Raw genomic sequence first — 22,642 nt, 5'->3', positions numbered from 1 at the left:
CAAGAAAAGGAGCTGGGCTGAACCAGCTGTTAATTCAGGTTTTTTGCCGAGCAAAGGTACGGTCGTGCATATTCGTAAACGGGGCCAATAAACTGCTTCTTTAGCAGGCTAAGCATGTGCTTGAAAAGTGGTCCTCCAGATTTGTTTTTGACACTCTTTTCAATGAATTATGTGACAGATTGTGTGATCAATATGCTTTCCATTTGGCGGATTAAATGCACAGCACTGCGAACAGCTGAAATACCAAACTATGTTCTGCCTTTAAAAAGCCTGAAAACAGGACAAGAATCATTGTCCAATTTACACCCACCCGTGTTTGCTTAACTGCAAATAATTGTGTGGCTTTTTGACTTTCAGAACTCTTGCGCTCTCGTCTTCAGCTCCATCCCTTGTTCTCTCTTTTTTTTTTAAACTCCACTCCCTCTCCACCCCTCCTTTGAATCGAACCGCTGTCTTAGCTGGCTACCATTTGTGGTCGATACCTTGTTACCACAGAGAAATCAATTATCTCAACCAAGCAGCAGGGGAAAGAGGCAATAATGAAAGAATGCACCTCCTTCCCAGACGATGGCAATGGTCATTAAATATGAATTTATCATTGGTTGAGGAGATTTATGTTGCGTGATGTGGGCACAGAGTTCGTGCTCGCTTTGCCGCAGAAGTTCTGGTTACAAGTGTTAATGGAAACGTTCGCAGACTGATGTTCAACCAAATATTTGATTATTATAAGCCGGCCTGCGCGTTTTGATGACATTTTTCAACGAAATAAGCGGGAGACGTGCTGGAAAATGAAACACAAGTATTATATAGCATTTGCATGCCGCAATATTATCATGGCATTCATGAAAACTCCAGGTTCTTTCCAGTGATGTCTCAGTGCTACTCACTCAGGTGACAGTGGAGATGGTGGTGATGGCTGACTTATGGGTGGGCATGCCTACAATACCTGCCTGTTTGGGTCTGTAATGAGCCGTTCTGACTTGTCTGACAGGTGGTGCAAGAATTGGAGGCACTGCCATCACCACAGCCGGAGAAAAAAAGTGCAAATGAGAGAGAAAGAAGAACGAAGCAGAGAGGGAAAAATGTGTAATTCGGGCTTGCTCTTAAGGCAGCAATAAATTCCATTTTAATGGGGCACCACAAGCAGTAGCAAGCACTCAGCAGTCTGTTGTGTTTGATGCCAAATTGTGCAGAATAAACAGATTTGCTGTGCAGCTGGTCCAAACACACACTTTCTCTCTGTCTCTGTCTCTCTGACTCGCTCTGTGCCCATCTTTTCCACCTTACATTCTCACAAATCTCCATGCCACACGCACACACACCACCTCTTCTTCCTCATTCCCTTGCTACCTCTCCATCTCTTCTCCTCCCCTCCCCTGCGTGGACGCACAAGAATTAGACAAATCATCACAAAAAGATGGCAACTGTGCTTTGATTTATTTTCTTCCACTTAACTGAGTACTCATCTCCAGCTGTCACGCACATGTTCAAGGCAGAATATTTGTTTTAAGAGGGAAAGGAGTGAGCTGCACGCCACTAATGAGAAACAACATGTCACATCAGGCTCGTTTCTTTCGCAGAAGACGAATTGTCGGTCATCCTGACCGATTTTATGGTAGACAAAGTTGCACATGATATACGCACACTCTGTATTTGAAGTCTGCATTGCACACTAACCAAATTGTAGGCGATGGTTTGCAAAAAATAGAGCTGGTTGCCAAGAGTGCTTTGAAAACCCTGAGAAACATTTTACGCTAAATAATATTAAATATACTGAGGCATCTGTTTAGTATGCTGGCTAAAAGCAGTCCCTCAAATACCTGCTACGTTGATATATGTGGTTCCTGCCAGCTGAATGACAGTGTAAGCACTAGTGGATACATCCAGACACACACACCTGCACACCTATGACTTCTGTTTCTATTGTTTCCACGATAAATGTATTGTTTTTCAAAAACCAGCTCTGTGTGCAAACACACACTAAAATAACTGTACGTGTGCTGCTGGATCCTTCTGCGTGCCCTCCTGCACCAGTGCATCTGAATACATTTAACTGAATGTGAAAGTGTGTGTGCACAGGTGCATGATATGAAATATTGGGAGACGGCGGTATGCATGAAAGGCTCAGTGTTTGCTAGTGAATGTGTGCAGTGACCATGTGTGCAGTGTGTGTGCCTCTGCCTCTGATTTTGGGATTGTTTTTTTCTGCATGGATGGACACAGCTATAAATACCGTATGATATACTTGTATCTTTCAAAGCCACACAGCCCAAAATCATCTTTTATTTATTTTTTTGGTAGTGCTCTCACTCTAGTCATGAGTGAGAGCACTACCAATCACCAATTGGTTTTGCCAGGTTAGTTAAAGTTGAGCCTTAGCAGCATGACGGTATGATTTTTTGATTAAAAAGGAAACCTGTAAACATGTAATATCAAAAATACAAAGACATTGGATCACTGTTTTAGTCATTTGAAAAGCGTCTTTTCCCCAAAATTCTGGCACTAACTACAACCCAATGCAACTTATGTTCCTCTTGGCCACTAGAATGCACTGTTGCCTCCTGTAATCCACTTGCATGTCACGAAGCAGTGCTGCTCTGTCTGAACACACCCATTAATTTCACCCATCTCCACATCTCTATCATGTAGGACTCCCATGTGGTTGTTAGGAGGATATGGGAGTGGTACAGCATTGTCAGTATTTGTATCATTTGCAGCACTCAAGCTTTAATTTGAAATGATAAAGTATTGCTTTGACAGTGGCAGTCTACTCAGGTGACATATATTAGCATTTTCCTCCCAAGCATTTCACCTCTGGGGAAAATTAAATTGGCTGGATCAGAGTTCATACATAAATGTAAGCTTAACAGGCGTCAATGTATGTAGGAGCCCCATCACATGTGTAATTCACATGTACCTTGTTACAGCTTCGCCCTGAGGTTGACAGGCGGTGGCTGATCCTGCATATGATGACACAAGTTTTTGCATACCACTACATTTTGGGTAGAAGGTTATGCCAGTCAAATGTGCAATCTTTGTTATGTAAGCTTAAAAACACTGAGATAGCATTTCCACATTTTGAAAGACAAAATATAAGAGTGCTATGATTAGTCATGGTTAGATGACAACATGGATAATGCTATACTCAGCCACATCTTTTCCACTGGTATACCTGGAGGTTTGATATGAACTAAGTTTGTACAATAGGACACCAGATGTGCTTTTACTTACAAAAGTGTTACCTGTCTAACGCCTACTTAGTTTTTTTACCGTTAAAAAATTAACTGTCAGCAATTAAAATCGGAGACATCACAGACTTTAACAGCAGAACAGGTTGTGTCTAATGTAATCGTGTTTTCCTCTTTGGCTCCCTGTATTTTCTTGCTGCTGAGGCAGTTCAGTAGTACAAACCCGTACAAAACTGTACACTCAACTTATCTCCATTGGTGCTGATACTAGCTTGTTCATCCCAAACTGCAGCATGTATGACAAAGAATACCAAACAGACTGCTTTGGAGCCTCGGGGCTTATAGAGAGACAGACAGTAAAGTCAGTGCTTGTTAGCTTGTTAACTGGTTAGTCTGTGGATATTACTGTGGATGTTGCATGGGTGAGTCACACACTCTTTAGGGCCTGTTAGTGCCAATAATGGTTTCGAATTTTCAGCATTTTAATGATGTAAAACATACTGTATACAAGTCAGTGCGTAGTTTGTTTTATACAGTTATTTAAACAGTATAGAATAGATCATACAACCTATAGACCATAGGTGTCAAACTCTGGCCCGTGGGCCAAATTTGGCCCGCAGCCTAATTACATTTGGCCCGCGAAGCCATACCAAATTACTATTAGAGCTGGCCTACTGGTATTATACAGCTAATATATATATTGTTTAGTATAAAGCTTTGCTTGTTCCATATTCAGTTTTCCAGCAAAACGTATTTGAGTCCATAAGAAAAGATTCATTCTTATATCTGGAGGAAAAATTTTTTTTTCAATAAATATTAATGTTAGCCCGCGACTTTGTTCCAGTTTTGAATTTTGACCCACTGTGTATTTGAGTTTGACACCCCTGCTGTAGACTCACTACGATAGCCAGGTGCCCTGACTCTGGTAGCTCTGAAGATGCTGATTGGTCAGAAGCTGCCTTCTCCTTTTAAACAAAATAAACTTTGGGTGGAAAAATGATTGAAAATTCTTTAAAGCTGCATATTCAACAGACAGTTGTCTATTGTCAGTTTTTTGTGGGATTTCCTGTGTGTGTGTTTTACACAGACTATTCTATGTTGTAACACTCAACAAATGCATAATTCCTTTTAATTAAAACATATCTATGAAATGCATCTTCGATTTAGTTTCAGCTTGTAGTAATATGTTAGCACGTATTTAATTTCATTTCACAGTCCCTAATTTCCAAGAGCTGTTACTGTTGCCACAGCTTTATTTCATTTTACTATTACATTATAACAGGCTTATTCTTCTCTGTGTAAAGGACTTAGGTAAAATATGTCTCATGGGAAATTTATCTTTCTATCCATTATTTAGTGCTGTTTGTGATTTTTTAAAAAAAAGTTTTCCATATTCACCTGGTGTTGTTAGGAAACTGTATACTGTACGTTCAAAGAGAATGACCGTGAAACACCAGCTACACTGTCTGTCAGCTGTGCAGCCTAACACTGGGTGTTGAAACACAATGAACAAAACACTTCTGTGCTCCATCTCTTCTCTCAAAGAGTTTCATGTGTTTACATGGAAATCACTGCCATTGAGAATGCAACCCATCAGTTGGTTTCTCACATGGGCAAACATCTGTTGCTTTTCAATTGGCAATCAAGTCTTTGGGAATAAAAGCACCAGTTCAATTTTTTTTCTTTTCCATACCCTTTTCATTTTTTCTTTATTTTAACTGTACATGCGATGGATGGAGGTGTATTTGGTGACAAAGCTGCTGAAGGATATCAAGGCTGGGTTCTTAATGCCAGGTGATACTGCATACTGCTCTGCAAAAACTTTTGCCTGAATCTTGCCATCGCATTGCAGACAGATTATAACAATAGGATGGGCAAAGTCTATATTCCCTCTTTCTACTACCCACTATGAAGCATGCGCACCCTCTTCAAATTGTTGACTTATGTAGCGAGTGTGTTTACCTCAGTGACAGGACAAGATTTTTTTCATTGAAGACATTTTTTTGTTGCAAAAAGTGCTGGTTTCGGTTTGATATTGTATATTTATATAGAGCAGTAATACTACTGCATTACTCTGCTACAGTCACACGTTATTTATTCAAAGGTAAGTCAGTTGTCTTTAAAGCCATGAAGGAGTCTTTTGAACACAACTAGCTTTGAATGCAGTAATGAAGATATGTCTGGATTTGCATGCAAGCATACTTTTAAGAATTGCATGCAAGTGATTGCAGAAGGAAAACAAAAATCCCTTAAGGCTGCAGCATTATAGCTGTATTAGTATAAAACTAATTTTGTATTTTTAGAGCTTTTCAAAACTGTGAAATATTAAATCTGTTCCATCAGTGATATAAATGGCAACATTTCAATAATAAAATGAAAATGACATCTTGGCTTGAGGCTGGAACTTGGAGAAAGTATATTGAGTACTCAAATTAAAAGGATTTGTGCTGTAGGGGAGTATAAGTAAATGTGCTCAATAAATCTGTTGAATTCTTTTGATCAAGATCATTCTTGCGTGATGTGTTTCTTTTTTCTTCTTTTCGCTGATGGTTCCAGTAGATGAGAAGTAGGTGATCAGTCAAATCATTATGACTCTTCCCCATGGCCCTTGGCTTTCCATTCCCAATTTCATTGCTGAGATATGTGGGTATTTGTTGATAAAGTCTTAGTTTGGATCACAGTCCAGAAGGAGAAGCTGACCAAATGACTGAACGGCAAAAGTCTCTGCAACCAGAACAGTGTGTCATGGATCGCTGTGTGGCAGGCAGGAGGACCCAAATTGCAAAACTCACAGACTCGGGGATGAACTCAAAAATCACAGCTTTAATGCTGGAGAGGCAGAACGTAGGAAATACAAAACTAAACTGGGAAAACTAAATACAAAGCTCGCCAAGGAACAGGGAGGAACACACACACAACATGAGGGAGAATGTGACACAGAACCGAGGGAGACGCAGACATAAATACACAGAGGGTTAACGAGGGAAGTGGGAGCACACGGGGAACACAGGTGACACTGATAGTCATAACAAGACACGGCAGGAGTGAACGCAACACTGACGGGAGACGGGCAAAGTAAAACAGGAAGTACAGAGGTTCAGACAGGAGGAGAGAGAGCACGGGGAAAACACAGACATAACGGGCTGGGGAAAACAGAATAAAACACAAGGAGAGACGAGGGCTCACAGATACACAGGGGCACACAGGAGGTAACCAAATAAGGAACATTTTAACTAAATAATCCTAGGAACCAAGGCATAACTAGGGAATAAAATACAAACCACACAAAAACTGAGAATACTGGGCCCACATGGCCCAGGACCATGACATGACCCCCCCCCCCCCCCCCCCCCCCCCCCAAGGGCTGGCAGCCCGACAGCCCAAACCCGCGAACAAAACAAGAAAAACAGAAAACAACCCACCCGGGGCGGGACCAGGACGGAGGGACCAGAACAGGGAACAAAACAATCGACAGAAAACACAGGAGCACAAGACAATAGTCCAAAGAAAGTTCAGGGGGTCGGCCTGGAGGGCGGCAACACAACAGGCCACGTCCTCTCGTATCTGGAGGCCGGTCGTGCAGAAGGCAGCAGTGGTGCAGTTCAGGAGGCCGACCCGGAGCCTGCGGGCACAAGAGTTCAAGGGTCACACGGTCGGGGGGCCAACCAGGCGGGCGACACAGGTGATAGAGCCGGTCAGGAGGCCAGCCGTGCGAAAGGCAACTGCGGCGGCGAAGGAGACGACGGAGCAGTTCAGGGGGCCGACCGCGCGGAAGGCAGTGGCGGCGGCGAAGGAGACGGAGCAGTTCAGGGGGCCGGCCGCGCGGAAGGCAGCGGCGGCTCTCCAGTGTCAGGCGTACTGGCCGAGGCCCGGTGGGCACAGGACCAGACGAGGTGGGACCAGGCGAAGGCGATGCGGGGACCGGACCAGGCGTAGCAGAAGCAGATGCAGAGGCTGGACCAGGCGTAGCAGAAGCAGATGCTAGAGCTGGACCAGGCGAAGACGAGGCTGAGGCTGAGGCTGAGGCTGGACCAGGCGAAGGCGATGCCGAAGCCGGACCAGGCGATGGCAAGGATGCAGCAGAGGCCGGACCAGGCGACGGCGAGGATGCAGACTCTGATGAAGCTGGACTAGGCAACTGCGTGGGCGGAGACACGGCGGCCGCAGCTGGTGTGGATGAGGCTGCTGGTGGCTGAACGGGCCCCTCGGACCCTCCAGCGGAGACAGGCGGCTGGACGGGCCCCTCGGACCCTCCAGCGGAGACGGAGACAGGCGGCTCTGGACGGGCCCCTCGGACCCTCCAGCGGAGACAGGCGGCTGGACGGGCCCCTCGGACCCTCCAGCGGAGACGAGGAGGTGCTGGCCGGGCTGACCAGAGCCGCCAGCGGAGACGAGGAAAGGCTGGAGAGGTTCTCCTGAACCCCCAGCGGAAACTGATGCAGAGCCAGCAGGTGCGGGGACCTCTGGCTCAGCGGATGCTAACTGTAGCGGCACAGGGCACGCAGTCGGCTTAGGATGCAACGGCTGGGGCTGTGCAGGGCAAACAGTCTGTCCAAAGTGTGTCAGCACCACGCAGTCCCCAGCTGGCGGAGAAAGCTCACCAAAGCTTCCAGCTGAGGTGGGCAGTGTCTGAACGGGTTGCTGAGCAATGAACTGAGCTGATGACTGTGCTATCGATTGAAGTGCAAGTTGTAGTTGTGGTTGTAGTGATGGTGGGACAGCAGGTAGTTGAACCGGTGACTGAACAGGTGACTGACTCTTGGCTGCTCTCCTCCGAGGAACAGGAACGGGTGCTGGGCCTGGCCGAACACCAGTCATCCCCACCCGAGAAACAGATACGGGTGCAGGGACAAGCTGGGCTCTGGCTGCCTTTACCCTGGGGGCCGGTGTAGGTGCAGGAGCTAGCTGGACCTCTGCTGCTCCCACCCGAGGGACTGAGACGGGTGCAGGAGTCGGCAGGGTCACAGTAGACCTCGCCCAGGGAACCGGAACTGGCGCAGGCATAGGCTGGGCGTCCATCAACCCCACCCGAGGGGCAGGTACGGGTGCCGGGATGAACGGCGCCTCTGCCAGGCTGGGGACAGAAGCAGGGACCAGCTGGACCTCAGCCACCCTCTCCAGAGGAACTGATACGGGAGCAAGGGAAAGCCGGGCCCGCGCTGCTCTGGTTACAGGAACTGGAGGCGGAGAGCGAAGCACAGGAACAGTAACAGTCACTGGGTGAACCAAGTTAGTGGAGCCAAACACAGTTTCAGTAAACAGAGACTTATGGTGGGCTGGTTCTAGCAACTCTGCTGTACTTAAGTTGTCCATGTCATAATTAGCAGTCTTAGAAAGAGTGAGTTTAGGAGCAGCCACAGGTACAGGAGAACTCACACAAGCAGCGTCTAGATAAGCTGGATGTGAAACAACACTACACACAGTCGTACAGGATGTAGTCCGAGACGTAGTGCACACAGAGTCCATGAAACCTGGCCGAAAAGCATGGCGCACAGAGTTAAACTGACATGACCGGGGACACAGTGTGAGATCATAACATCACAAGTATGTGTAAGTGATATTACCTGTGTAACGGCGGATATGTAAAGCTAGCGCATATTCACGTAATATAACATTTGTGCTTTTATTTTGGTAACTTCTTGTGTGACCGGAAGTGAATGGTTTAATGGTAAACAACTTGATGTACAAAAAGACGGAAGAAAACGGAAAACTAATGCTAACGGAGAAAAGGGAGAGAAGAATATGGTTAAATTGTACAAAGACGAATGGTTCTAGCTACAGTCGACAGGGGAACAAGGTTTGTAATGTATATGATTTAATTTGAGCAATCTGAAATGCATAATATGTATTATATAGTTTAATAGAAAACGGTTAGACCAGCGTAATGAGCAGTTTAGATGGTGCTACATGAATAATATGGTAATTGTTTTATTTGTTTGTCTAGCTCTTACGTTGGTTCGTTGTCTGATACACGGCAAGGAATAATAAAGGTCATTCAACAACCATCAGTTCTGGCCTTCTCAGTTCGACTGGATGCTACAACCTTAATATCAAAATTCTTGCAATAAACATTTTTACCTTTGTCCTTTACAAAATCACAACTGTAGACTGAAATCTGCTGACAACATTGATTGACAAACAAAATGAACTTCTTGCTGTTGCAGATCAATTTATAGCAAATTTGACCAGCCTGGTTCAAGACCTTAACAAATTGGTTCTCTGTTGAGTTTGTGACCATTTTAAACTGCATAAAGAATGAAGTCTTTAAAAGGCGGGTGGGTATTTATGCAAATGGATTATAAATTAAGTAAAAAGATAAATGTGATTAATCAACTATGTACAGAAACATATTTCAAAACTAAAATTAAATCTGAATTTAATCTTTCCAGAGGCTGACTCATCAACATAAAACCACAATGAAAACACTTCCTCAAATCAAGAGCAGCTTTTTCTTTAGAAAATAACGTCAAGGCAACTCGTCACATTTGAGAAACAACAGATGCCAGGGCACAGAAACTGAGGCACGACTAACCCATCTCACTGTAAGTTAACCTCATGGCAGAAGAATTAGAGCTTTCTGAGTATTCCACCATACATGACCTTGGGGGGAAAAAGGTCAAAACTGGAACAAGCAGCATCAACTCTGCTCAATCAGGTAAGAATATGAGAAAAATGCAAACTAAAAGAGAAACAGTCACGATTTTGAAGTAATCAGAAAGCTGTCTCACTATTGTGAATGTACTATGTATTTATCTGTTTTTGTGTTTACAGAAAGAAGACTCCTGAGGATGGGGATTGTAACTTTAGGAGTATTGTGTATCTTACAAGCCATCCTCAATATCTCCCTGCACCTTGCCGGTAAGTTGTGAACACAAATATATATTTATAATGGAAAATAAATGTATCATAAGTACTGTAACATGTTTTCTGATGGAAAGTATAAAACAAATATGACCCCAAAATTATGTTTATTTCCAGTTTATTCAAAAGAGGATATCAATCAGTTTCCTTGCAACACCTCTGTGATAGAAGACATGTGCCAGACCGAGCAATTTCAGTCGAATTCAACCCACTTATGTTCCTGCTGCAACAACCTGCTGCAAAGCCTACTGAGAGAAAGAGACCTCTTGCAAGACAAAATCAGTCAGTTTAGCAGAGGTAAACCTGGAGATGTTGACGATATGCAGATCTTTGGATCTGGTTCCAATTCTTTAGATTTCTTGTTAGTTTGAAGATGAACGCAGACAACATTCAGGAATTTGAAACAAGTCATTTAAGTCAGACGACTGCATCCATTTACACACTTTGAAATCTCTGGTACAAAAACAACAGCCAACCACATTTTAATTAGATATATATTTTGAAAGAGTCAAGCAGTGATTAACAGTTGCACTCAGGTAAATACTTTTATTATATTGTTGCATATTTAATGCAAAATTTATTATGTACATATATTAATACTTTGCTAATGGATAAAAAAAATGACATGCCATTTTAGTAATATGATAAAATGTATTGAATGGTTGTGTATGTGAAAGATGACGTTTTTAGTGACAACATGTGCTCAGTTTAGGTTTTGGCTGGTGGTGTATTCAGAAACCCAAAGAACAGATGCTTCTACCAGTAGGTGGTAGAGACCCGACCCAAGCTGTGTTAAAGAATATTGGATTTGCATGTATGTGTGGCCAACAAACACACTAAATAACAGCAAAAAACAATGTTGACTATTTTGTACTAGCAGAATTTAGAAAGTGTTTTTAATGGAACTTGCTATATCAACTTTAAATGTTATTGTTACTCTGAATGATGATAATTAATTTTTTTTTGTTTTCACATAACTGAAATTTTGTATAATAATGAGTTTTCAATGGCCGCTCAATTGACAACAGTCTTATATTTGATATAATTTAGCTTATATTTAGCTTGATTTTATGTTTATCTCTGAGACATGGCAGCATGAAGTCTCACATCTTTTAGAGCTATGCACTGCAGACTGTTCATTTTTCTGTGAACTTCAGATCTCTGGACGAGAAGGTGGAACAGCTGTGATTTTTAAAAAGACATTTTTATGCCAGATGATCTCTTCGAGCTGTTACAGCTCTTTTGAGATAATTATGATCAAAACTGGAAGAGATCAACCGATGTATGGTATTTCAATTTATGGTCCACCTGGGTCTGCAGCATCTTTTCTGTCAGACTTCTGCTATTAAGTTGGGCAAGGTCATCATTGTTGGGGACTTCAACATTCGTGCAGAGGACCCATCAAATAGTACCACTAGGAATTTCCTGAGCATTATGGACTCTTAAACTTTTAAACTTTTTCCCAAGTTTGTATTAGGTACAGGCGCTTTATTGATAGCTATCGTTTCTAAGTTTTCTTTTTAATTTCATAACTTTTTGTGACCATGTTGAGCTCCTTGTTAAGTCTTGTATTGAACCCTGATAGCCACTTTTATTCAGATCGCTCCTCACAAAACCAGAGTAGTCATTGCTCTGTCAGTTCCTGCACACCCTGGTTAGATAATCAAACTTGTGATCTTCGACATTCCCGTCAAAGAGCAGAACATTTGTGGAAGCACGGGTCTAAGTTTCCATCACAAATACTTTGTAGAGCTTCTTCACATATATAATGAGTCAGTGAAAGAGGCTAGATCCTCTTATTTCAATAATCTCATACATTTCCATAAGAATAATCCAAGGGTATTATTTGAGACTATCAACAGGATTGTTTCCCCTCCAACACAGCATGCTATGTTCTTTTCTGACGATGATTGCAATACATTTCTCAATCACTTTGTAAATAAGGTGATGGGCTTAAGATCCAAAATCTCCTCAAGTAGCTTCCCTTATGATGGTCCTCAGTGCCCTGGGTCATTTACTTTTCTTTCCCTCCAATTACACTTAATGACTTAACTACAGTAATAGGTAAAATGAAATTCTTGTCATGCTCCTTAGATACATTACCTGCTTTTCTCCTGTCTGGGACTCACCAGCATTGGTCCCACATTGCTGTCTATCATGTGGAACTGAGGCAAAGTTATGTTCCATCATATTTTAAATATGTCGAATGTTCATCCCAACTTTACTGGTAATTATTGGCCTATTTTCAAAATTGTCACTTATAAGCAAATTATTAGAAAAACTTGTAGAAAATCAGTTCAGATCTTTACTATGCAAATTAAAGATTTGTTACCTTTTTCAATCTGGCTTTCAAAAGCAGCGCTCCACTGAGATCGCCCTCTTGAAGGTTTATAATAATCTTTTAATGGCTTCTGATGCAGGGAATTGTTCTGTAATCATATTGCTTGATCTCAGTGCAGCCTTTGATACAATTGATCATAAAATCCTACTTAATATGCTGAATGTTCTGGCTGGTGTATCTGGCTCTGCCTTAGACTGGTTTTCTTCTTACTTATCTGACAGGACCTTCTCTGTTAGAACAAACAAGTTCACCTCTATCATAGCCTCCCTAACCTGCAGGGTTCCACAGGGTTCAGGTTTGCATACATTATTTTCTTTCTAGGTGCTTCTTCTTTCTCGCTGGCATTTTTCAATCTTTTAGTGACATTTCTTATCATTTCTGTGCCGATGACAGTCTTTTAAGCCTCATTAGCTGGATAGGCTGTCGAGCTTAGTCCACTGGGTAACTCAGGTTACTGATTGGCTCTCTAGCAATTACCTTGTTTCAAACACTAACAAACCTTAGACCATGATTATAGCTCCTCCTGAACTACATTCTTAAATCAGTCGGGTTCTTGCTTCTTTTTGTTCAACTACTAACACCAACATTCAAAATCTTGGAGTAATATTTGAGTCTTCTTTGGGCCTTGACTTGCATATAAAATCTTTGTCTTGTTCCTGTTTCTTTCATTTAAGGAACATTTCAAAATTGCGACATATTGTCGCCTCAGCTGAGCTGGAAAAAATAGTTCTTGCATTTGTGTCATCGCATTTAGATTATTTTAATGCTCTGTTTACCAGCTTGGACAGATCCTCTCTGTCATGAGATTTTTAACATATATAAGTTTATTTACTACTGTTTACTATAAGCTCATATTGATGTGTTCATATATTTCACAAATATGCTGTACTTTTCATTTTTGTGCACACTGACATTTTAACTCTGTATGTTGATGAAGGCCAGAGACAGCGACCTAACCACAAGAGATTAAATCTCTAACAGCAGTTCCCGAAATTAGAGTACACTCATATGACCCCATACAAACGTACACACACTCAGTCACAGGAAGTTTTTAACAGAACATGTATTAAAGGAAGATGAAGGTATTTGCATATGCGATGTGTCTTATAAATAAAGAGCTATCGCCTGCACTCGGTGTGAGTGTCTCCTGAGAGCCGCTCACCCGTGCACGTTGCTATTTTAACAGAACTTGTCTGAGTGTCATTATTTCACCTGAATAATGTCTTGTTAATAAATAAAGTTAACCACGGACACTCTCTTTCACACCTCAAAGCTATTCAAAATGCTGCAGTCAGACTACTAACAAGTTCTAGCTAACAAGTTCAAATTACTCCTATTTTATATTCTTTATTGGCTCCCAGTAGATTTTAGGATTCGTTTAAAAATTCTTGTTTTAACATACAGAGCACTAAATGGCCAGGTCACAGATTATTTATCTCAGATTTTTACAAAATACACTGCTTCTTGTCGTCTCCATTCACAGACTCTGAATTTGTTGTTCCCCATACCTGACTAAAAACTAAGGGTGACAGACCCTTTGAGCTTGTGGCACCAAAGCTGTGGCACACTTTACCATCAAAACTACAATTAGTTGACTCTGTGCATTATTTTAAAAAGCAGTTAAAACTTTTTTCAAACAGGCCTTTTCCTGAGAATTTTTTATTGAATTATGTTTTACTTATTTTGAAACTAACAGTTTATTTTATTATATCTTATTTCATTTTTTTCACACTTAACCTCCTAAGACCCAAACTCTTTCATGGCATGCATTTTTAATTTTCTTGGCTATTTGGGCTGATTAGGACCTGATGAATGTAAAAACCAAAAATTACATGTTTGTTTTTTTTAACCTGATTTTTGTTTCCATATATGAGGACATTCGCTTTACATTTTGATAGAACAGTGGAAGTACAACACCCTCGTAAGTGGATATCAGGCCCTTGTAGAGCAAAATTAGTATTTTGGTCTAGACAACCCAAAATGTGATGTCCACATATGTGGACGCCAGGTCCTGGGAGTTTAATGTTCATGTTTATTTTAGCCTTTTGTGTACACCACTTTGTGATTGCTTGTCTGATTGCTTGCGCTTAATAAACACACTTTACATACTTGTGAAGTATGTAAAGTGTGTTTTTGATGGGTTTTTTGTGAATAAAATTTGGGGTTGTGAGATTTGCAAATCTTTAAATTCAGCTTTTATTTACATTTTACTCGGCATCCCTTTTTTTCAGAATAGGGTTGATAATCTTCTTTTGTGTTGCCAACAAACCTTGAAATCATCAAGTCTTTCTTTGATGATAATTTGGTCAAAGTTAAACTGACAGCAATGAGAACTACAGAGCATTCACTAATCACTTTTCATTAACACTGTTGGCTTTGTTTTAATTAGCTGTTCTGAATGACACCAGTGTTTCTGTCACACTGTGTTCCTGGCTTACACTATCCAACTGTTGTGTTTACCTTATACTGTACATCTGTTTTACATTTAGTTGTTAAGAATATTTTAAATGAGGACTTTTTTTTGCACAGGGTTATGTTAAAAGTTTTACATTTATTTATAAAACATATTTAGAGTATGTTAATTTGAATCATTTGCATATGTAAATACAATTTGCATGCATGTATACCTTTAAGAATTGCATGCAATCATGAGAGAAATCTGTGTTATGGCTATAAAAAGAATAAAAGAATATTGAAAAAAATAGTATGAAACTAATTTTTTTTAGAGCTTTTCAAAACTATGAAATGTTAAATCTGTTCCATCAGTGATATAAATGGCAACATTTCAATGATAAAATGACATCTTGGCTTGAGGCTGGAACTTGGAGAAAGTATATTGAGTACTCAAATTAAAAGGATTTGTGCTGTAGGGGAGTATAAGTAAATGTGCTCAATAAATCTGTTGAATTCTTTTGATCAAGATCATTCTTGCGTGATGCGTTTCTTTTCTTTCTTCTTTTCGCTGATGGTTCCAGTAGATGAGAAGTAGGTGATCAGTCAAATCATTATGACTCTTCCCCATGGCCCTTGGCTTTCCATTCCCAATTTCATTGCTGAGATATGTGGGTATTTGTTGATAAAGTCTTAGTTTGGATCACAGTCCAGAAGGAGAAGCTGACCAAATGACTGAACGGCAAAAGTCTCTGCAACCAGAACAGTGTGAGATCATAACATCACAAGTATGTGTAAGTCTCTGTGACCGTCTCACAAGGTTCTCATCCTGGTCACATGCTGTCGGTGCCATAGCACGTCTCAAACGTTTCCTACTCAGAGACAAATCAAAGTCACTCAGCACTGTAACTGAAAGACAAAATGCTGAAATGATGATTATCAAAAACTTACAAGGACTAACATTTTCAGATGAGATAAAGAGATTAAGCAAAGGAAAGGCACTACATGAGAGCAACAAAATGTACAACTTGGATCCTTTCTTGGACGAAGACAATGTGCTCAAGGTGGGAGGAAGGCTACAACACTCATTGCTTCCTAACACATTCAAACATCCAACTGTCATTCCAAGAGACCATCATATTACAAAACTCATAATCGCTCACTGTCACGAAAGAATAAATCATCAAGGAAAGAGCTTCACAATGAACGAAATACGGTCCAGCGGTTATTGGATTCCCAAGCTAAGTCAAACAGTATCAGACTACATCCGTCAGTGTGTGACATGTCGGAGACTAAGGAGAGCTGTGGAAGGACAAAAAATGAAAGATCTCCCCACAGAAAGAGTCGAACGCTCTCCGCCTTTCACATACTGTGGTATGGATGTTTTCGGCCCGTTCCTAACCAAACAAGCAAGAAAAGAAAAGAAAAGCCACGCAGGTGGAGTATGGGAACGACAAATTCGGACTGTGAGAAACGTCCTCAACGCCACACTTGCTCTCGCAAAGAGACGACTCACCGATTCATCACTCAGAACCTTTCTCTATGAAGCAGCTGCAATAGTAAACAGCCGCCCGTTGACGACAGACAATCTCAATGATCCAAACAGTTTGAAACCAATAACTCCAAATCATCTCCTAACTATGAAAACCACAACAGCTTTGCCTCCTCCAGGACAGTTTGTTAAAGAGGATCTGTACGCTCGGAAGCAATGGCGTCAGGTACAATACCTAACGGAGCAATTTTGGAGCAGATGGAAGAGAGAATATCTTCACAACATCAGGGTTCGGCAGAGATGGCATGCTGCTAAAAGGAATATGCAAGTAGGTGACATAGTGATGGACAAGGAAGAAATACTGCCACGATCCCAATGGAGACTTGGTAGGGTTGTGGACACCATAACAGACGAAGATGGACTTGTGAGAAAGGTCAAAGTAACCTTTGCAGACAGAAACCTTAGTAAAAGGGGTGAACGTTTGCATAAGATGTCTACAGTGGAACGCCCAGTTCATAAGTTGGTTCTACTGTTAGAAAGTTGTGAAAAGCAAGATGCACTAAGCAGTTAAAATGCAATGAAAATTTGTTGTTGCATATACAAAGGTATTATCATTGTTACGTTACCTGTTTAGAAATTATTTGTGTTTTATTTTGTTTGTAACAGCAAATAATTTGGTGGGAGTGTAACGGCGGATATGTAAAGCTAGCGCATATTCACGTAATATAACATTTGTGCTTTTATTTTGGTAACTTCCTGTGTGACCGAAAGTGAATGGTTTAATGGTAAACAACTTGATGTACAAAAAGACGGAAGAAAACGGAAAACTAATGCTAACGGAGAAAAGGGAGAGAAGAATATGGTTAAATTGTACAAAGACGAATGGTTCTAGCTACAGTCGACAGGGGAACAAGGTTTGTAATGTATATGATTTAATTTGAGCAATCTGAAATGCATAATATGTATTATATAGTTTAATAGAAAACGGTTAGACCAGCGTAATGAGCAGTTTAGATGGTGTTACATGAATAATATGGCAATTGTTTTATTTGTTTGTCTAGCTCTTACGTTGGTTCGTTGTCTGATACACGGCAAGGAATAATAAAGGTCATTCAACAACCATCAGTTCTGGCCTTCTCAGTTCGACTGGATGCTACAACCTGAATATCAAAATTCTTGCAATAAACATTTTTACCTTTGTCCTTTACAAAATCACAACTGTAGACTGAAATCTGCTGACAACATTGATTGACAAACAAAATGAACTGCTTGCTGTTGCAGATCAATTTATAGCAAATTTGACCAGCCTGGTTCAAGACCTTAACAAATTGGTTCTCTGTTGAGTTTGTGACCATTTTAAACTGCATAAAGAATGAAGTCTTTAAAAGGCGGGTGGGTATTTATGCAAATGGATTATAAATTAAGTAAAAAGATAAATGTGATTAATCAACTATGTACAGAAACATATTTCAAAACTAAAATTAAATCTGAATTTAATCTTTCCAGAGGCTGACTCATCAACATAAAACCACAATGAAAACACTTCCTCAAATCAAGAGCAGCTTTTTCTTTAGAAAATAACGTCAAGGCAACTCGTCACATTTGAGAAACAACAGATGCCAGGGCACAGAAACTGAGGCACGACTAACCCATCTCACTGTAAGTTAACCTCATGGCGGAAGAATTAGAGCTTTCTGAGTATTCCACCATACATGACCTTGGGGGGAAAAAGGTCAAAACTGGAACAAGCAGCATCAACTCTGCTCAATCAGGTAAGAATATGAGAAAAATGCAAACTAAAAAAGAAACAGTCACGATTTTGAAGTAATCAGAAAGCTGTCTCACTATTGTGAATGTACTATGTACAGGGAGTGCAGAATTATTAGGCAAGTTGTATTTTTGAGGAATAATTTTATTATTGAACAACAACCATGTTCTCAATGAACCCAAAAAACTCATTAATATCAAAGCTGAATGTTTTTGGAAGTAGTTTTTAGTTTGTTTTTAGTTTTAGCTATTTTAGGGGGATATCTGTGTGTGCAGGTGACTATTACTGTGCATAATTATTAGGAAACTTAACAAAAAACAAATATATACCCATTTCAATTATTTATTTTTACCAGTGACACCAATATAACATCTCCACATTCACAAATATACATTTCTGACATTCAAAAACAAAACAAAAACAAATCAGCGACCAATATAGCCACCTTTCTTTGCAAGGACACTCAAAAGCCTGCCATCCATGGATTCTGTCAGTGTTTTGATCTGTTCACCATCAACATTGCGTGCAGCAGCGACCACAGCCTCCCAGACACTGTTCAGAGAGGTGTACTGTTTTCCCTCCTTGTAAATCTCACATTTGATGATGGACCACAGGTTCTCAATGGGGTTCAGATCAGGTGAACAAGGAGGCCATGTCATTAGTTTTTCTTCTTTTATACCCTTTCTTGCCAGCCACGCTGTGGAGTACTTGGACGCGTGTGATGGAGCATTGTCCTGCATGAAAATCATGTTTTTCTTGAAGGATGCAGACTTCTTCCTGTACCACTGCTTGAAGAAGGTGTCTTCCAGAAACTGGCAGTAGGACTGGGAGTTGAGCTCGACTCCATCCTCAACCCGAAAAGGCCCCACAAGCTCATCTTTGATGATACCAGCCCAAACCAGTACTCCACCTCCACCTTGCTGGCGTCTGAGTCGGACTGGAGCTCTCTGCCCTTTACCAATCCAGCCACGGGCCCATCCATCTGGCCCATCAAGACTCACTCTCATTTCATCAGTCCATAAAACCTTAGAAAAACCAGTCTTGAGATATTTCTTGGCCCAGTCTTGACGTTTCAGCTTGTGTGTCTTGTTCAGTGGTGGTCGTCTTTCAGCCTTTCTTACCTTGGCCATGTCTCTGAGTATTGCACACCTTGTGCTTTTGGGCACTCCAGTGATGTTGCAGCTCTGAAATATGGCCGAACTGGTGGCAAGTGGCATCTTGGCAGCTGCACGCTTGACTTTTCTCAGTTCATGGGCAGTTATTTTGCGCCTTGGTTTTTCCACACGCTTCTTGCGACCCTGTTGACTATTTTGAATGAAACGCTTGATTGTTCGATGATCACGCTTCAGAAGCTTTGCAATCTTGAGACTGCTGCATCCCTCTGCAAGATATCTCACTATTTTTGACTTTTCTGAGCCTGTCAAGTCCTTCTTTTGACCCATTTTGCCAAAGGAAAGGATGTTGCCTAATAATTATGCACACCTGATATAGGGTGTTGATGTCATTAGACCACACCCCTTCTCATTACAGAGATGCACATCACCTAATATGCTTAATTGGTAGTAGGCTTTCGGGCCTATACAGCTTGGAGTAAGACAACATGCATGAAGAGGATGATGTGGACAAAATACTCATTTGCCTAATAATTCTGCACTCCCTGTATTTATCTGTATGTTTACAGAAAGAAGACTCCTGAGGATGGGGATTGTAACTTTAGGAGTATTATGTATCTTACAAGCCATCCTCAATATCTCCCTGCACCTTGCTGGTAAGTTGTGAACACAAATATATATTTATAATGGAAAATAAATGTATCATAAGTACTGTAACATGTTTTCTGATGGAAAGTTAAAAACAAATATGACCCCAAAATTATGTTTATTTCCAGTTTATTCAAAAGAGGATATCAATCAGTTTCCTTGCAACACCTCTGTGATAGAAGACATGTGCCAGACCGAGCAATTTCAGTCGAATTCAACCCACTTATGTTCCTGCTGCAACAACCTGCTGCAAAGCCTACTGAGAGAAAGAGACCTCTTGCAAGACAAAATCAGTCAGTTTAGCAGAGGTTTTGAAGATATGGAGATCTCTGGATCTGGTTCCTTTTTCTAAGAGGAAAATACATAAAAATTCTGCTAATTTTGACATGTTACCTGATATGATAAAACGTATTGAATGACTGTGTATGTGAAAGATGACACTTTTAGTGACAACAGGTGCTATCTATCTATCTATATACAAATACATATGCTTTATATACATACAAGAAATATATCTATTTATTTATACTATGTATTAAAAGGAATTCATAAAAAGTCGTACAAAATTTGTTTTTGTTTCATTTATGAGAAATATTGGGCCATGTCTTTACCACAACCCGAAGAGACAGAAAAAAAAGCTAGCTAAGATATTTTCTGGTGTTTTCGGTTGACTCACATCCTCTTATTTCAGTGGCTTTAATCCAACATGTTGTATGCGTAGGTTTTAGAAATGTTCTACTGTCAATGGTACAATGTATATTTATGGGCTTCCTATATTTCCTTTCATTGCATGTGAGAGTCTAATCCATAATAGTTTCTAAGTTTCTATAAGCCATGCTCTTCCTGCTAGCTCCTGCATAAACAATTGAAAGAGAATTTGTTACTGTGCTTTAATTGCTTAATTTGAATTATAAAATGAGGGTTTGTGCTTCTGTTCATATATTAAAGGCAACCTGAACACTTGGGAAATAGCATGAGTGGAGTGGAGAGAAACTTTAATTTTAAAAAAGCACGTCCTTTGTTGTTGTCCAAGCCAAATACATGCATATAAATGAGGAGGGAAATAAAAATCATGACTTTTTAAATTATTATTTTTTTATTTTTAGGTAAACTGGCCACTCTGTAGACAATAGTCGGAATAAGAATGAGAATACTTTCTTTTATGATGCAATTTTAAACCCAATTTGCAAAAATATATAACTAAACAAATTACATTTACAGTTTCTCAATTTAAACATCTGAATATATTTTACTGTTTTATTGTGAATAACATATGAGGTTATGCAAACATTCTGTTTTTGTTTACATTTTACTGAGCTTTTCAAATTCGGGTTGGCAAGCCTCTTTCGTCAACAAACTTTCTCGAGATCATCAAGTCTTTCTTTGATGATAACTTTGTCAAAGTTAAACTGACAGGAATGAGAGCTGCCGAGCATTCACCAATCATTTCTCATTAACACTGCTGGCTTTGTTTTAATTAGCTGTTCTGAATGACACCAGTCTTCCTGTGACGCTGTATTCCAGGCTTACATTATCCTCCCTTCCAGCTGCTACTTGTCAGTCATCCCAAAGTTGTCTCTTGTCTCTGTCTCAAAATAGAACCACATGTATAAAGCGTTGCATGTGGTAGCAAGCAACACATGTTTTATTTTCTTTTTTTCCCAGCATTTTTTTTCACCTTTGAATGCACTTCATTGACAACAAACACTGAAAATTATTACTTAAGGAAGCAATACTTTGTCCCTGTGTTATTTAAATGATGACAGTTCCGGTATATTTAAATTTCAGGGTAACAAACATAAAATTAGCTGGGAATCGCAAAATGTTGTTTCCAACTTAAATCGATATCTAAAAGTGAATGTGAGAATACCTAAAAGACTTTTTAAATGTAGCTCATCAATTAAAACAAACAAACAAGTAACTTCATGTGGGAATTGCAAAATATTAATTACCAGTTAGTTCATGTTGTATAGGCCCCATTTTCTGTGTGCCTGAAATTAAAATGATTTATTCATTTTAAGAGTTCCTTTTGTGCTTGAATGGTTTCTGTCAGCTTCTTAGATTTGAAGTGTGGGCAAAATGAGACACTGTGTGGTGTGAGGTTTGATAGCTGTACCACCTGCTCACACAGCAGTTGTTTTTGGTCCAGTAAACACCTGACTCACCTTCACTTATGTGACTGCAAGAAAAATATTTCCTAAAGTATTTAACATGCAGCTATATAGCATTACTGTTAGATATATCGATTTAATATTGGAAATTTGGGTATAAACATCATTTTGAAGAAGTTAAGTGATTTTTTTTTCCATTGCGTCTTTTTCTTTTTCTTTTTAAATTACTAACCAATAATTTATGTTTTTATCTTAATTTCCATCTCATTATCTCATCTAATTGATATTCATCTTATTATTAATTATTAATTTTCATCTTAATGTGAACTGAATTTCCATATTATGTTTTTGTTTTGTATGAGGACAAATTAAAATAACTAAGGGAAAACGACGAAGTATAAACAGAGAGCATGAAAGATTTCGAACAGTTTACCTGTGCAAACACAGCAGACTGACTGTTAGCCACTGCCATGCTGTACGAGTCCCACTTGTGTTGTTGAGAATTCCTGCAGATGGCTAAAATATTTGAAAATGACGCAACCAGTTCAAATTTAAAAGCCTCTGCTGCATATGTGAGCTGTTAAGAGCAGAATTAAACACAAAATAAAGATATGTGTAGGCAAGGAGAAGGTGCAGAAGGGGAACGACATTTCAGTGTCAAAAGTATACTATATGGACAAACGTACTGGGCCACCTACAGGAGCTGCGCTGCCAAGGAAAGTAAAGTCAT

The 22,642-nt window shown here is 40.2% G+C and overlaps 2 long non-coding RNA genes across 6 annotated transcripts; both read left to right on the top strand.

The window, feature by feature from the left end:
* The first annotated feature begins 8,767 nt into the window (after positions 1-8,767).
* Positions 8,768-13,578, top strand: LOC145428936 (uncharacterized). 3 transcript variants are annotated; one of them, XR_013909291.1, is made up of 6 exons: positions 8,768-8,985; positions 9,133-9,178; positions 9,353-9,463; positions 9,578-9,843; positions 9,960-10,046; positions 10,167-13,578. It is a non-coding gene; the product is annotated as an uncharacterized LOC145428936 (long non-coding RNA). The 3 variants fall into 3 exon arrangements; XR_013909289.1 differs by having other exon boundaries at positions 8,769-9,178; XR_013909290.1 differs by lacking the exons at positions 9,133-9,178; positions 9,353-9,463 and having other exon boundaries at positions 8,798-8,985.
* A 3,479-nt stretch (positions 13,579-17,057) lies between these two features.
* Positions 17,058-20,367, top strand: LOC113022735 (uncharacterized). 3 transcript variants are annotated; one of them, XR_013909056.1, is made up of 6 exons: positions 17,058-17,187; positions 17,335-17,380; positions 17,555-17,665; positions 17,780-18,045; positions 19,723-19,809; positions 19,930-20,367. It is a non-coding gene; the product is annotated as an uncharacterized LOC113022735 (long non-coding RNA). The 3 variants fall into 3 exon arrangements; XR_013909057.1 differs by lacking the exon at positions 17,335-17,380 and having other exon boundaries at positions 17,078-17,187; XR_013909055.1 differs by lacking the exons at positions 17,335-17,380; positions 17,555-17,665 and having other exon boundaries at positions 17,063-17,187.
* Positions 20,368-22,642: the final 2,275 nt, after the last annotated feature.

Source organism: Astatotilapia calliptera, chromosome 5 (assembly GCF_964374335.1).
Source record: "Astatotilapia calliptera chromosome 5, fAstCal68.1, whole genome shotgun sequence".
NCBI lineage: Eukaryota > Metazoa > Chordata > Actinopteri > Cichliformes > Cichlidae > Astatotilapia > Astatotilapia calliptera.
The sequence above is the reverse complement of the archived record's forward strand: the minus strand, read 5'-3'. Positions and strand labels throughout refer to the sequence as shown.